The following is a 15,595-nucleotide window of genomic DNA, read 5'->3' on the forward strand; positions in this document are numbered from 1 at the left end:
AAGAAAATCTGTCATCGGTTTTTATACAGACAGGTAGTGCAGGTGCCACTGATGACAACCATACTTACCCGTTCTGTGCTCCTGTTCTCCTGTCATCATCCTCTATATCGTCCGTTCCAGGGCCAACTTGGAGCATGGGCGGCGCTTCCTAACGTCACCTTCCTAACGTCCCGCGGCTAGCAGGAAGTCCGCCCATGCTTTAAGTCGGCTCAGGAATGGAGTATATGGAGGAAGATGGCAGGAGAACAAGAGCACAGAATGGGATCAGGTAAGTATGATTGTCATAAGTGTCATGTGCACTACCTGTCTGTACTGACAGGTTAGTGCAGATGACAGTAATAACACATTTCCTTTAAAGTCAACCTGTCATCAACAAAAACTTTTTATATACCGTAGATAATACCATTATATGTATATTTGTAATATACATTAGTAAAAAAAAATGTGTATATTTTTGTCCCTACAGCTATTGTCTGTGTGTATGAGGAGTCCAAATACAGAAAGTGAGGGTGGACAAGCAGGGCTCTGTGCAGTGAGGACAAGCAGGGCACTGTGCAGTGAGGACAAGCAGGGCTCTGTACACTGAGGACAAGCAGGGCTCTGTACACTGAGGACAAGCAGGGCTCTGTACACTGAGGGCAAGCAGGGCTCTGTGCAGTGAGGACAGGCAGGGCTCTGTGCTGTGAGTACAAGCAGGGCTCTGGGCACTGAGGACAAGCAGGGCTCTGTACACTGAGGACAAGCAGGGCTCTGTGCAGTGAGGACAGGCAGGGCTCTGTGCAGTGAGGACAAGCAGGGCTCTGTGCAGTGAGGACAGGCAGGGTTCTGTGCAGTGAGGACAGGCAGGGCTCTGTGCAGTGAGGACAGGCAGGGCTCTGTGCAGTGAGGACAGGCAAGGCTCTGTACACTGAGGACAAGCAGGGCTCTGTGCAGTGAGGACAGGCAGGGCTCTGTGCAGTGAGGAAAAGCAGGTCTCTGTGCAGTGAGGCTCTGTGACATGCTATGGGCTCACACATGAGGATAATAGACAAGCCAGGAGACTGCACAGAGCCCTGCTTGTCTTGCCCTCACTTCCTGTATTTGGACTCCTCACATGCAATAGCTGCAGGGATAGCACTTTTTTACCCATAAATATACACATTTTTGTATTACAAATATACATATAATTGTATTATCTACATTATGTAAAAGGTTTTTGTTGACGACAGGTACACTTTAAAGGAAATCTGTCACCAGTATCACATGCACAAAAACTGTCACACAGGCTTGTAGTGCGGGTGATGCTGATCAAAACGATACTCACGGCGTCCAGATTCGCCCAGCCATTCTGCCACAATTCTCCTTTTTCTTTTAATGCAAATGAATGCCTTGAGGCATGGGCGGAGCTCTGAACTGAGCTAGGGACATGCTGACATCATCTTTGCTGGGCCAGCTCATCAATATTCATAACCCCCCTCTCTGCTCTTGCGCTCTGTGTTAGTGTACGGCGCATGCGCCATATACTAACATGGGGCACAAGAGCAGGGAGGGAAGCAGCGCATGTGCCATACACTAACACGGGGCGCAAGAGCAGGGAGGGGTGTTATGAATATTGATGAGCCGGGCGGAGCACCCGCCCAACGAAAATGTCGTCAGCGTTCTCCTAGCTCGGTTCGGAGCTTCGCTTAGGCCCTCATTTGCAGAAAAAGGCGAATTGTGGCAGAACGGCTGGGCGAATCTGGACGCCGTGAGTATCGTTTTGATCAGCATAACCCATCACCACTACAAGCCTGTCTGACAGCTTTAGTGCAGGTGATACTGCTGACAGATTTCCTTTAAGACCTTGGTAGTTTTATTATAAGGGTAAGTTCTTGATAAACCTGATGTTGTTCATCCATTATCATCCATTATTACCAGTTACATCCGTTTTTTAAAATCAGGTTTTTAACCCTTTTTTTGTAAAGCTGTACTGAGCATGCTTAGTACAAAAAATGGACAATAACGGATGATAACAGGTGTTTTTTTGTTAACATGCATAGACTTCAATGTTAAATTTTAAGAGCTGTTTTTCACCATTATTTTTGCCGGACCAAAAATGAGTGCATGCACCGTCTTTTGTGCCGGCAAAAATAACGGACATTTGTAAAAACAGACATACCCTAGGCAAAAGGATGTTCAAAAAATCTCATTGACATGAATGGGATTTTGTGCCGGCCGTTTTCAGGATTTGTATAAAATCTACAGCAACAAATATGTAATGTACACGTAAATAGACCCTTTAGGGACAGTTCACACATCCTTATTTCTTGCTGCAATTTTGCTGCAGCAGAATTCAATGTGTAGAAAATCTGCTGCAAAAAATAAAGATGTGTGAACTGCACATATTTGATGCAGCAGATTTTACTGTAAACTAAGTGACTAAACAAAGCTTCAAATCTGCAGCATCAAATATGCGCAGGATACTGTACGTGTAAATACACCCTAATATAGTAAAATAGTAGATGAGAAATGTCATGAATTATATTCTGTGGCTCTATTTTGCAGTGTGCACGAGGAAGAGGAAATTCGAATGCACTCACCAGTTGATCGTGGGTAGTTTATTGAAGAAAGCGCAGTTACATCTTCAGTGGAGGAAGGGAGAGACACAGATAACCAGCTCCGAGGGAGCTGGAAAAGCAGTGACAGAGTTGTTTTCCCGAGTGGGCTTACCTAAAGAGGTATTGACTGACGTTTATGTCAAAGGTAATGAAAGGTGGTGGCTAGAGATGGAAAAAATTGGGGTCTTTTGCTGCCCTATCTCATGTTTGCAGTGTGAGAAGTGCCCCAGGCTTCTACTGGGTTCTCGCCCTTTGAACTGCTATACGGCAGACATCCACGTGGTCTGTTAGACATAGCTAAAGAGGCGTGGGAACAACAGCCCATGCCGCTCAAAAGTGTAGTTGAGTATGTCACTCAGTTGCAGGAACGGATGGAAACAGGTTTGCCCTTGGTTAGGGAAAATATGGAGGCAGCTCAGCGAACTTGACAGGTGAAGTCGTTTCTAGGAATGGTGGGTTACTATATGAGATTCATCCCCAATTTTTGCTACGGTGGCTGCGCCCTTAAGAGATCTCCTGAAGGGATGCAAGTCCTTAATGGTGAGTTGGAATGAACAGGCAGAGCAGGCTTTTTCCACCGACCCGGCTTCAAAAGGGAATTTGTGGTACAGACCGATGCCTCCTGGACGTACTTCTGTCATCCAACATGACATTGTCACTGAACTCCAGGTAAAAATACGGTTGAAACCATACTGGGTACCTGAGTCGTGACGACAAGCCATCTCGGAAGAAGTACAGCAGATGTTAAAACTGGATGTCATCGAGGAGTCAAAGAGTGAGTGGGCCAGTCCGATAGTCTTAATACCCAAGCCAGACGGTACGTTGTGGTTCTGTAACGATTTCCGCAAACTTAATGAGGTGTCCAAGTTTGATGCATATCCCATGCCCCAAGTTGATGAGCTTATTGAAAGACTAGGATAGGCTCGGTATTTTTCTGTTTTGGACCTCACAAAAGGGTACTGGCAGGTGCCCTTAATGAGGCTGCCAAAGAGAAAACAGCCTCTGTCACATCAGAAGGTTTATTTCAGTACAAGGTGTTACCCTTTGGTTTACATGGCGCTCCCGCTACGTTTCAAAGGCTAATGGATATTGTACTTCGACCACATCGTCAGTATGGCTCAGCTTATCTGGACGATATCATCATCCACAGTACAGACTGGGAAAGTCACCTTCCAAAAGTACAGGCAGTGGTAGACTCCCTTAGGAAGGCCGGGTTATCTGCTAACCCCAAAAAATGTGCCATAGGGTTGGAAGAGACCAAATACCTGGGGTATGTCATTGGGGGCGTGGAGTTGTCAAACCCCAGGTAAACAAAATAGAGGACATCTGGAATTGGCCCCGACCTGCCACTACCCGACATGTGAAGTCGTTTCTAGGAATGGTGGGTTACTATATGAGATTCATCCCCTATTTTGATATGGTGGCTGCGCCCTTAACAGACCTCCTGAAGGGACGCAAGTCCGTAATGGTACGTTGGAACCAACAGACAGAGCAGGCGTTTTCCGCTTTGAAGTTGGCCCTATGTGGGTCTTCGGTGTTGGTGACACCCGACTTAAAAAGGGAATTTGTGGCACAGACCGATGCCTCTGAGGTAGGTCTCGGTGCTGTACTCTCCCAGGAAGTCAACGGGGAAGAGCATCCCGTTGTCTTTCTCAGCTGCAAACAGACCCAGGCTGAGACCAGGTATAGTATAGTGGAGAGAAAGTGCCTGGCCATGAAGTGGGCACTCGAGTCTCTCTGCTATTATCTGATGGGCAGGAACTTTCGTCTCGTGACGGATCATTTCCCCTTAAGTGGATGGGCCAAGCGAAGGACAAAAATGCCAGGGTCGCCAGGTGGTTTCTGTCATTTCAAGTTTAGGATTGAACACAGAGCGGGTCATTTGCTAGGCAATGCCGATGCCCTATCCTGAGTCCACTGTTGAACAAGTGTTCAACCCCTCAGGCTTGAACAAAGGGGGGGGGGGTAATGTGAGAAGGTGAAAGGCATGGTGGTTGATGGGCGATATGTGTCACCAAGGCTCCTGGCCTTGGTGAAGTAAGATATTTACTTCATGGTATTTATTCAGTGTCTGTGCTGCAATGCAGACTGACACTGTGGCCCATAGTATGGCAGGAAGGCCAATCCGGAATGGCTCTTACTGGGAATAGTCAAGTGTGAGGTGGGGGCCATTCCCCACAATCCAGGTTGTCTTTTGTTGGCCTTAAAGCTAGGCTGCCTCACCAGCTGAGGGGGATTTGCTAATTGCAGCTCACACTGCCAGAGACAGCTGAATGTGGAGTTCTTCCCTGAAAGTTTGGAAACTGGTCAGCAGACTGCCTGGAGGCTTGGAAAAGACTTGCTTGATACCGCATGGCATGGACTCATGTGTGAACAAACACCTAAGTAATACAGGTGGACTTTTGATACATTTTCCTTTGTTCTGCATTTAAAGACTGTTTGCTGCTTGCCAAGTGTGAATAAAACACTGAACTTTGATTTGAAAAGTACTGTTTCCTTGCCTCTATACTGCAACCGCACCTATCTGCAAGAGCGAGTCATCACAATATATATATATATATATATATATATATATTGCAAAGACCAAAGAGAACACAACGGAGTAATTTCCAAAAAACGTATGTGCCAAATATTACGCCGAGCGCTCCGGGTCCCCGCTCCTCCCCGGAGCGCTCGCAGCGTTCTCTTATTCACAGCGCCCCGGTCAGACCTGCTGACCGGGTGCGCTGCGATATTGCTCCCAGCCGGGATGCGATTCGCGATGCGGGACGCGCCCGCTCGCGATGCGCATCTCGGCTCCCGTACCTGACCCGTTCCCCGTCTGTGTTGTCCCGGCGCGCGCGGCCCCGCTCCTTAGGGCGCGCGCGCGCCGGGTCTCTGCGATTTAAAGGGCCACTGCGCCACTGATTGGCGCAGCAGGCCTAATCAGTATCCTCGCCTGTGCACTCCCTATTTATACCTCACTTCCCCTGCACTCCCTCGCCGGATCTTGTTGCCATTGTGCCAGTGAAAGCGTTTCCTTGTGTGTTCCTAGCCTGTGTTCCAGACCTCCTGCCGTTGCCCCTGACTACGATCCTTGCTGCCTGCCCTGACCTTCTGCTACATCCGACCTTGCTCTTGTCTACTCCCTTGTACCGCGCTTATGTCAGCAGTCAGAGAGGTTGAGCCGTTGCCGGTGGATACGACCTGGTTGCTACGGCCGCTGCAAGACCATCCCGCTTTGCGGCGGGCTCTGGTGAATACCAGTAGCAACTTAGAACCGGTCCACCGACACGGTCCACGCCAATCCCTCTCTGGCACAGAGGATCCACCTCCAGCCAGCCGAATCGTGACAGTAGATCCGGCCATGGATCCCGCTGAGGTCCCGCTGCCAGTTGTCGCCGACCTCACCGCAGTTGTCGCCCAGCAGTCGCAACAGATAGCGCAACAAGGCCACCAGTGTCACGATGCCGGCTGGCAGGAGGTGGATCCTCTGTGCCAGAGAGGGATTGGCGTGGACCGTGCTAGTGGACCGGTTCTAAGTCACTACTGGTGTTCACCAGAGCCCGCCGCAAAGCGGGATGGACTTGCTGCGGCGGTAGTGACCAGGTCATATCCACTAGCAACGGCTCAACCTCTCTGACTGCTGAAGATAGGCGCGGTACAAGGGAGTAGACAGAAGCAAGGTCGGACGTAGCAGAAGGTCGGGGCAGGCAGCAAGGATCGTAGTCAGGGGCAACGGCAGGAGGTCTGGAACACAGGCTAGGAACACACAAGGGAACGCTTTCACTGGCACAATGGCAACAAGATCCGGCGAGGGAGTGCAGGGGAAGTGAGGTATACATAGGGAGTGCACAGGTGAACACACTGATTAGAACCACTGCGCCAATCAGCGGCGCAGTGGCCCTTTAAATCGCAGAGACCCGGCGCGCGCGCGCCCTAGGGAGCGGGGCCACGCGCGCCGGGACAGGACCGACGGAGAGCGAGTCAGGTACGGGAGCCGGGGTGCGCATCGCGAGCGGGCGCCACCCGCATTGCGAATCGCATCCCGGCTGGAGGCGGTATCGCAGCGCACCCGGTCAGTGGATCTGACCGGGGCGCTGCGGGAGCGAGAGTGTAGCGAGCGCTCCGGGGAGGAGCGGGGACCCGGAGCGCTCGGCGTAACAGTACCCCCCCCCTTGGGTCTCCCCCTCTTCTTGGAGCCTGAGAACCTGAGGACCAGACTTTTATCTAGGATATTGTCCTCAGGTTCCCAGGATCTCTCTTCAGGACCACAGCCCTCCCAGTCAACCAAAAAGAAGGTTTTTCCTCTGACCTTTTTGGAGGCCAGTATCTCCTTTACAGGAAAGATGTCTGAAGAACCGGAGACAGGAGTGGGAGAGATAAGTTTAGGAGAGAAACGGTTGATGATGAGTGGTTTAAGAAGAGAAACGTGAAAGGCATTAGGAATACGAAGAGAAGGAGGGAGAAGAAGTTTATAAGAGACAGGATTAATCTGGCACAAAATTTTGAAAGGACCAAGATAGCGTGGTCCCAATTTGTAGCTGGGAACACGGAAGCGGACATATTTAGCGGAGAGCCATACCTTGTCTCCGGGAGAAAAAATGGGGGGAGCTCTTCTTTTCTTATCAGCAAACTTCTTCATGCGTGATGAAGCCTGTAAGAGAGAATTTTGGGTCTCTTTCCATATGGTGGAAAGATCACGAGTTATTTCATCCACAGCGGGCAAACCAGAGGGCAAGGGAGTAGGGAGGGGGGGAAGAGGGTGACGGCCGTACACCACGAAAAATGGGGATTTGGAAGAAGATTCAGAAACTCTGAAGTTATACGAGAATTCGGCCCATGGTAGAAGATCTGCCCAGTCATCCTGGCGGGAGGAAACAAAATGCCGTAAATAATCACCCAGGACCTGGTTAATTCTTTCTACTTGCCCATTGGATTGAGGATGATAAGCAGAAGAAAAGTTTAATTTAATCTTGAGTTGTTTACAGAGAGCCCTCCAGAATTTTGACACGAATTGGACGCCTCTATCCGAGACGATCTGCGTGGGCAACCCGTGAAGACGAAAAATGTGTACAAAAAATTGTTTTGCCAACTGAGGCGCAGAAGGAAGACCAGGAAGAGGGATGAAATGTGCCATCTTGGAGAATCGATCAACGACCACCCAAACAACAGTGTTGCCACGGGATGAGGGTAAGTCTGTAATAAAGTCCATACCAATCAGAGACCAAGGTTGTTCGGGAACAGGCAGAGGATGAAGAAGACCAGCGGGCTTCTGGCGAGGAGTCTTATCCCGGGCACAGACAGTGCAGGCCCGCACAAAATCAACAACATCCGTCTCCAGAGTCGGCCACCAATAGAAACGAGAGATGAGTTGCACGGATTTCTTGATGCCCGCATGGCCTGCGAGATGGGAGGAGTGACCCCATTTGAGGATTCCGAGGCGTTGGCGTGGAGTGACGAAGGTCTTCCCTGGAGGAGTTTGCCTGATGGAGGCTGGAGAAGTGGAGATCAGGCAGTCAGGAGGAATGATGTGTTGCGGAGAGAGCTCTACTTCCGAGGCATCCGAGGAACGAGAGAGAGCATCGGCCCTGATGTTCTTATCGGCAGGCCGAAAGTGAATTTCAAAATTAAATCGGGCAAAGAACAGAGACCACCTGGCCTGGCGAGGATTCAGCCGTTGGGGAGACTGGAGATAGGAGAGATTTTTGTGATCGGTGTAAATAATAACTGGAAATCTTGATCCCTCCAGCAGATGCCTCCATTCCTCAAGTGCTAATTTAATGGCTAGTAGCTCTCGATCCCCGATGGAGTAGTTCCTCTCCGCCCGAGAGAAGGTCCTAGAAAAAAAACCACAAGTAACAGCATGCCCGGAAGAATTTTTTTGCAGAAGGACCGCTCCCGCTTCTACTGAGGAGGCATCTACCTCCAATAGGAAGGGTTTAGATGGGTCAGGTCTGGAGAGCACGGGAGCAGAAGAAAAGGCAGACTTGAGCTGTTTAAAGGCGTTTTCCGCTTGAGGAGGCCATGACTTAGGATTGGCATTCTTTTTGGTTAAAGCCACGATAGGAGCCACAATGGTGGAAAAATGTGGAATAAATTGTCTGTAATAATTGGCGAACCCCAAAAAACATTGGATAGCACGGAGTCCGGAGGGGCGTGGCCAATCTAAGATGGCAGAGAGTTTGTCTGGATCCATTTGTAGTCCCTGGCCAGAGACCAAGTATCCTAGGAAAGGAAGAGATTGACATTCAAACAGACATTTCTCCATCTTGGCATAAAGTTGATTGTCACGAAGTCTCTGAAGAACCATGCGGACATGCTGGCGGTGTTCTTCTAGGTTGGCAGAAAAAATCAGGATATCGTCCAGATACACAACAACACAGGAATATAAGAGATCACGAAAAATTTAATTAACAAAGTCTTGGAAGACGGCAGGGGCGTTGCACAGGCCAAAGGGCATGACCAGATACTCAAAGTGTCCATCTCTAGTGTTAAATGCCGTTTTCCATTCATCCCCCTCTCTGATGCGGATGAGATTATAAGCACCTCTTAAGTCCAGTTTGGTAAAGATGTGGGCACCTTGGAGGCGATCAAAGAGTTCAGAGATAAGAGGTAGAGGGTAGCGGTTCTTTACCGTGATTTTGTTAAGACCGCGGTAGTCAATGCAAGGGCGTAGGGAGCCATCTTTTTTGGACACAAAGAAAAATACGGCTCCGGCAGGAGAGGAGGATTTGCGAATAAAGCCCTTTTTTAAATTTTCCTGGATGTACTCAGACATAGCAAGAGTCTCTGGGGCGGACAGAGGATAAATTCTGCCCCGGGGTGGAGTAGTGCCCGGGAGGAGGTCAATAGGACAGTCATAAGGCCTGTGAGGAGGAAGAGTCTCAGCTTGTTTTTTGCAAAACACATCAGCAAAGTCCATATAGGCCTTAGGGAGACCGGTTACAGGGGGAACCACAGGATCACGGCAGGGAGTACTGGTAACCGGTTTAAGGCAGTCCTTGAAACAAGAGGTACCCCAACTCTTGATCTCCCCTGTGGACCAATCCAGGGTTGGGGAATGGTGTTGAAGCCATGGTAGTCCAAGGAGAATTTCGGAAGTGCAATTGGAGAGGACCAAAAACTAAATTCTTTCGTGATGAGGTCCGATGCACATTAGGAGGGGTTCCGTGCGGTAACGCACGGCACAGTCCAATCTTTCATTGTTAACGCAATTGATGTAAAGAGGTCTGGCGAGACTGGTCACTGGGATGTTGAACCTGTTGATGAGAGAGGCCAAAATAAAGTTTCCTGCAGATCCTGAATCCTAGAAGGCCTTAGTGGAGAAGGAGAAGGTAGAGGCAGATATCCGCACAGGCACAGTAAGACGTGGAGAAGCAGAGTTGACATCAAGGACTGTTTCACCTTTGTGCGGAGTCAGCGTACGTCTTTCCAGGCGGGGAGGACGGATAGGACAATCCTTCAGGAAGTGTTCGGTACCGGCACAGTACAGGCAGAGATTCTCCATGCGGCGTTGTGTCCTCTCTAGAGGTGTCAGGCGAGACCGGTCAACTTGCATAGCCTCCACGGCGGGAGGCACAGGAACGGATTGCAGAGGACCAGAGGAGAGAGGAGCCGGGGAGAAAAAACGCCTCGTGCGAACAAAGTCCATATCCTGGCGGAGCTCCTGACGCCTTTTGGAAAAACGCATGTCAATGCGAGTGGCTAGATGAATGAGTTCATGTAGGTTAGCAGGAATTTCTCGTGCGGCCAGAACATCTTTAATGTTGCTGGATAGGCCTTTTTTAAAGGTCGCGCAGAGGGCCTCATTATTCCAGGAAAGTTCTGAAGCAAGAGTACGGAATTGCACGGCGTACTCGCCAACGGAAGAATTACCCTGGACCAGGTTCAGCAGGGCAGTCTCAGCAGAAGAGGCTCGGGCAGGTTCCTCAAAGACACTTCGAATTTCCGAGAAGAAGGAGTGTACAGAGGCAGTGACGGGGTCATTGCGGTCCCAGAGCGGTGTGGCCCATGACAGAGCTTTTCCAGACAGAAGGCTGACTACGAAAGCCACCTTAGACCTTTCAGTAGGAAACTGGTCCGACATCATCTCCAAGTGCAGGGAACATTGTGAAAGAAAGCCACGGCAAAACTTAGAGTCCCCATCAAATTTATCCGGCAAGGATAGTCGTAGGCCTGAGGCGGCCACTCGCTGCGGAGGAGGTGCAGGAGCTGGCGGAGGAGATGATTGCTGAAGCTGAGGTAGTAGCTGCTGTAGCATCACGGTCAGTTGAGACAGCTGGTGGCCTTGTTGCGCTATCTGTTGTGACTGCTGGGCGACCACCGTGGTGAGGTCGGCGACAACTGGCAGAGGAACTTCAGCGGGATCCATGGCCGGATCTACTGTCACGATGCCGGCTGGCAGGAGGTGGATCCTCTGTGCCAGAGAGGGATTGGCGTGGACCGTGCTAGTGGACCGGTTCTAAGTCACTACTGGTGTTCACCAGAGCCCGCCGCAAAGCGGGATGGACTTGCTGCGGCGGTAGTGACCAGGTCGTATCCACTAGCAACGGCTCAACCTCTCTGACTGCTGAAGATAGGCGCGGTACAAGGGAGTAGACAGAAGCAAGGTCGGACGTAGCAGAAGGTCGGGGCAGGCAGCAAGGATCGTAGTCAGGGGCAACGGCAGGAGGTCTGGAACACAGGCTAGGAACACACAAGGGAACGCTTTCACTGGCACAATGGCAACAAGATCCGGCGAGGGAGTGCAGGGGAAGTGAGGTATACATAGGGAGTGCACAGGTGAACACACTGATTAGAACCACTGCGCCAATCAGCGGCGCAGTGGCCCTTTAAATCGCAGAGACCCGGCGCGCGCGCGCCCTAGGGAGCGGGGCCGCGCGCGCCGGGACAGGACCGACGGAGAGCGAGTCAGGTACGGGAGCCGGGGTGCGCATCGCGAGCGGGCGCCACCCGCATCGCGAATCGCATCCCGGCTGGAGGCGGTATCGCAGCGCACCCGGTCAGTGGATCTGACCGGGGCGCTGCGGGAGCGAGAGTGTAGCGAGCGCTCCGGGGAGGAGCGGGGACCCGGAGCGCTCGGCGTAACAACCAGCTGTCTCAATTGACCGTGATGCTACAGCAGCTACTACCACAGCTTCAGTAATCATCTCCTCCGCCAGCTCCTGCACCTCCTCCGCAGCGAGTGGCTGCATCCAGCCTCCGATTATCTTTACCGGATAAATTTGATGGGGACTCTAAGTTTTGCCGTGGTTTTCTTACGCAATGTTCCCTGCATTTGGAGATGATGTCGGACCAGTTTCCAACTGAAAGGTCAAAGGTGGCTTTCGTAGTCAGCCTTCTGTCTGGGAAAGCCCTGTCATGGGCCACACCGCTCTGGGACCGCAATGATCCTGTCACTGCCTCTGTACACTCCTTCTTCACGGAGATTCGAAGTGTCTTTGAGGAACCTGCCCGAGCCTCTTCTGCCGAGACTGCCCTGCTGAACCTGGTCCAGGGTAATTCTTCTGTTGGCGAGTACGCCATCCAATTCCGTACTCTTGCCTCCGAATTATCCTGGAATAACGAGGCCCTCTGCGCGACCTTTAAAAAAGGCCTATCCAGTAACATTAAAGATGTGCTGGCCGCACAAGAAATTCCTGCTAACCTGCATGAACTTATTCTCTGCGATTTAAAGGCCTGGATACGACCTGGTTGCTACCGCCGCTGCAAGACCATCCCGCTTTGCGGCGGGCTCTGGTGAATACCAGTAGCAACTTAGAACCGGTCCACCGACACGGTCCACGCCAAGCCCTCTCTGGCACAGAGGATCCACCTCCAGCCAGCCGAATCGTGACACCAAACATGCACAAATTTTATTATTTCCGTAGAAAACAAGACTATATATATGTACTTTAGATGTGCCCTTGCCATCTGTTTATATGCATAAAAAATATATTTTTTTATATTTCAATTTGGGATATATTCCATTATATACGTACCTTGATTCCTTCCTGTGCAGAGCTGGTGATATCACCATCTATTGTTGTATTCCTCTTTGTCACATATACATGTTTTTGTCTATGCAATGTCTTGTTTTCTACGGAAATAATAAAATTTGTGCATGTTTGGCACATACGTTTTTTTGAAATGACTCCGTTGTGTTCTCTTTGGTCTTTGCAATATTAGTTTGGAGTTCATAACTTACGGCCTACACTGATAATGGGGTGTCACTAGACAGAGATAACAAATCAGCGTAACATTTTCCCAATATTGTGTCTATTGTTTTATATATATATATATATATATATATATATAGCAGGTAGCTAGGTAGCCAGGTAAGTAGCTAACAAGGTAGTTAGGTAGCCAGGTATGTAGGTAGGTAAATAGCCAGTTAGGTAGCAAGGCATGCAAATAGGTAGCTAGCTAGGTCATTTGATAATCAGATATGTAGGTAGGTATGTAATTTGGCAGTTAGGTAGCCAGGTATGTAGGTAGATAGGTAGACAAAAAGAAAAGATCGTTTTTACTGCCTAGTAGATAGGTAGCTAATTAGGTAGCCAGGAGTGTAGGTAGGTAGCTATTTAGGTAGCCAGGTATGTAGGTTGGTAGCTAGCTAGGTAGTTAGTTAGCCATGCCTGTAGCTACATAGTTTTGTAGCCAAGTATGTAGGTAGTAGGGCTGCACGATTTGGGGAAAATGTGCGATTGCGATTGGATATTCTGATTTCAAAATGCAACTGCAATTTAATAAACAAGTTCCACAATTTCATGCTCAATCTTCCCCATTTTACATCTATCCCCCATTTTATGTCGATCCCCCAGTTCATGTCAACACCCCCCTTTTCACATCACCCCTTTTCATGTCAATCCCCCAATGTTACATGAACCCCCCATGTCACATCTTGTGAACCTGTTTCCAGAATTCCCTCAACACAACACACTGCCAAAAAATATGTAGCAGAGTCTCCTCCTCCTTTCCACAGCGCCAATAAACGGTATCTAAACCCTCTTGGAATCTTCCTAGCGCCTTTGGCATTCTGTACCACCTCACCATTATCTTATAATTAGACTCCTGTATACGAGTAGAGATAGCTGAGCCCAGATAGTGTCTTAACTGTAGTTCCCTCCAGAAACCCAACTTACTTCCTCTGCCTAATGCCCCCACCTCCTTCCATTCTTTGGGTTGTTCTTCTCTCCTCATATGTCTTACTCTGAAATTATCTGCCTCTATCCATTCTCTAACGATTGGGTCTTCTAAGCTGATGGAAAAAGCTGGATGTCCTACTATAGGGATCTGCTGTGAGTTGACGTGATTTGATTGCGATATATATCGTGCAGCCCTAGTAGGTAGTTAGGTAGCCAGGTAATGTCCTTTTGTAATGTTCGTTTTGTGTTCTTGTGTTTTTCTGTCTTTGGCTCTGTTCAGACATTGGTTTTTATGTCTGAGCAGTTTCTGTGTGATTTCTTTCTAGGCTTGGAAGAGTTAATGGCGTTTTCACCCTATTGCAGTTCGGGTGTGGCTTTAAATCCCCAGCTCGGCTTATATTCCTTGCTGTTGATTTGTGCAATTCTGACCATGTCTGTTTATCATGCACCTTGTATTTATCTTGTTATATTTCTGAGTTTTAACCATGGTTAATAGTCCTGTTTATTATTGATTTTAGTCTGTAGTACATGTGTCGGTTTTTAGGATTATAGTATGTCCATTCTGCTTTGGCCTTGTATCTTAGTCTGTGTTCACACTGTGAGTCATATACTCACCTGTCCCATGCAGTGATCTCCTCCACAGTACCGCCATGTGTTCTTCTTCTACCATGCAGGCACCGATGAGTGACGTTAATGGTACCTGCACTGTGTGCTGCGTGGGGGCAGAAGTCATGTCTCCTCTTAGTGTAGGCAAATTGGCATGTGCTTATGTATTCACCCCCGTTATTAGGAAGCCCATAAAAAGCTCTGGTGCAACCAATTACCTTCAAAAGTCACATAATTAGTGAAATGATGTCCACCTGAGTGCAATCTAAGTGTCACTTGATGTGTCATTACATATACACACCTTTTTTGAAAATCTGTGACACCTAAGCAAGAGGCATCAGTAACCAAACACTGCCATGAAGACCAAGGAACTCTTCAAACAAGTAAGGGACAATGTTGTTGCGAAGTACACATCAGGGTTAGGTTTAAAAAAATATCCAAATCTTTGATGACCTCAAGGAGCACCATCAAATCTATCATAACCATGGAATGGAAAGAACAATGGCACAACAGCAAACCTGCCAAGAGATGGCCACCCACCAAAACTCACAGACCGGGCAAGGAGGGCATTAATCAGAGAGGCAGCACAGAGCCCTAAGGTAACCCTGGAGGAGCTGCAGAGTTCCACAGCAGAGACTGGAGTATCTGTACATAGGACAACAATAAGCTGTATGCTCCATAGAGTTGGGCTTTATGGCAGAGTGGCCAGAAGAAAGCCATTACTTTTAGCTAAAAACAAAAAGGCACGTTGGGAGACTCCCAAAATGTATGGAGGAAGGTGCTCTGGTCTGAGGAGACTAAAATTGAACTTTTCAGCCATTAAAGAAAATGCTAGGTCTGGCGCAAACCCAACACATCACATCACCCAAAGAACATCAGCAGCCGGGACTGGGAAACTGGTCAGATTTGAGGGAAAGATGGATGGTGCTAAATACAGGGATATTCTTGAGCAAAACCTGTACGACTCTGTGTATGATTTGAGGCTAGGACGAAGGCTCACCTTCCAGCAGGACAATGACCCCAAACACACTGCTAAAGCAACACTTAAGCGATTTAAGGGGAAACAAGTAAATGTGTTGGAATGGATGTATAGCGCAGATCTCAATCCAATCGAAAATCTGTGGTCAGACTTAAAGATTGCTATTCACCAGCTCAAACCATCCAACTTGAAGGAGCTGGATCAGTTTTGCAAGGAGGAATGGGCAAAAATCCCAGTGGTAAGATGTGGCACGCTCATAGAGACTTATCCAAAGCAACTTGAAGCTGTGATTGCTGCAAAAGTTGGTTCTAAAAAGTATTGACTTT

The sequence above is a fragment of the Hyla sarda genome, chromosome 6 (assembly GCF_029499605.1).
Source record: "Hyla sarda isolate aHylSar1 chromosome 6, aHylSar1.hap1, whole genome shotgun sequence".
Lineage (NCBI taxonomy): Eukaryota > Metazoa > Chordata > Amphibia > Anura > Hylidae > Hyla > Hyla sarda.